The sequence below is a fragment of the Pteropus vampyrus genome, unplaced genomic scaffold (genome assembly GCF_000151845.1).
Source record: "Pteropus vampyrus isolate Shadow unplaced genomic scaffold, Pvam_2.0 Scaffold1035, whole genome shotgun sequence".
Classification (NCBI taxonomy): domain Eukaryota; kingdom Metazoa; phylum Chordata; class Mammalia; order Chiroptera; family Pteropodidae; genus Pteropus; species Pteropus vampyrus.
The window spans coordinates 5,066-6,986 of NW_011889816.1; positions in this window are offsets into that span (position 1 = coordinate 5,066).

The window sequence follows — 1,921 nt, forward strand, 5'->3', positions numbered from 1 at the left end:
GCTTTCCACAATGGCTGTACCAATTTGCAGTCTCACCAGCAGTGTATGATGGTTCCTATTCCTCCATATCCTCTCCAACACGTGTTACTACTTGTCCTGTTGATGATAGCCTTTCTAACAGGTATGAGATGGTATCTCATTTTGGCTTTGATTTTCACTTCCCTAATAGCTAGCGAAGTTGACCATTTGTATATCTTCTTGGGAGAAGTGTCTCTTCAGGTCCTCTGCCCAGCTTTTAATTGAATTGTTTTTTTGTTGTTGTTATTGACTTGTATGAGTTCTTTATATATTTTGAGTGTTAGAACCTTACGGGAGGTGTTGTTTGCAAATATATTTTATCATTCATATTGTTGTCTCTTTACCTTGTGATAGTTTCTTTAGCGATGCGGACTTTTTACTTTGATATAGTTCCATTCATTTATTTTCGCTTTTATTTCCCCTGCCACTGAAGTCAAATTCATAAAATCCTCTTTAAGTCCAAGGTTCATGAGTTTAGTAGCTATGTTTTCTTGTGTCCAATTTATCGTTTCAGGTTTTATATTTAGGTCCTTAATTCATTTTGAGTTAACTTTGGTGTGTAGTGAGAGACAACATTCAAGTTTCATTCTTTTCCAGATGGCTTTCAAGTTTTGCCGCAACCATTTATTGAAGAGGCTTTCTTTTCTCCTGTACATTTTTGGCTCCTTTGTTGAAGATTATTTTCTCATGTACATGGGAGTTTACCTCTGGATTTTCTATTCTGTTCCACTGGTCTATGTGTCTGTTTTTCTTTCAATACCATGCCATTTTGATTATTATCACTATATAGCATAAATTGAAGTTGAGCAGAGTGATGCCTTCAGAATTGTTCTTTTTTCTCAGGATAGCTTTGGCGATTTAGGGTCTTTTGTACTTCCATACAAATCTGATGACTAATTTATTATTTTTAATTAAGTTTATTGGGTAACATTGGTTAATACAATTATATAATTTTCAGGTGTACATTATAATTTAACATCTATATATTCTATTGTGTGTTTACCACCCAAAGTCCAGTTTCCTTCAGCTACCATTTTGATCCCCTTTACCTACTTCATCCCTACCCCCTACCCCCATATATTTGACCTCCTTTACTCCATCTATCTTCCCCCACCTCCCCCATCTCCTACCTTCTGGTAATCACTAGTCTATAGTCCATGTCCATGAGTCTCTGTTTGTTTGTCCTGTTCCTTTGTTGCTTTTAGGTTTATATCCCACATATAAGTGATATCATGTAATTTTCAACGTTTTCTGTCGAGTTTATTCCACTTAGCATAATTATCTCGAGGTCCATTCATGTTGTCGCAAATGGCTGTATTTCATCTCTTTTTATGGCTGAGTAATATTCCATGGTATATATGTACCACAGCTTCTTTAGCCAATCATCTATCATACGACACTTTGATTGCTTCCATGTCCTGGTCACTGTGAATAATGCTACTATGAACATAGATGTGCAAATATCTTTATGGATATGATTTTTTAAGTCTTTGGGGTAAACACCCAGTAGAGGGATTGCTGGATCATATGGTATATCAATTCTTAGTTTTTTGAGGAACCTTCATAATGTTTTCCATAGTAGCTGTACCAATTTGCAGTCCCATCAGCAGTGTATGAGGGTCCCATTTTCCCTGCATCCTCTCCAGCATTTGTTATTACTTGTCCTGTTGGTTATAGCCATTCTTACAGGTGAGAGATGGTATCTCACTGTGGTTTTGATTTGCATTTCCATAATAGCTAGTGATGCTGAGCATCTTTTCATATGTTTGTTGGCCATTTGTGTGTCCTCTGGGGAGAAGTGTCTGTTCAGGTCCTCTGCCCATTTTTTGATTGTATCCTTTGTTTTTTTGTTGTTGTTATTGAGTTGTATGAGTTCTTTATATATTTTGGATATTAGTCCCTT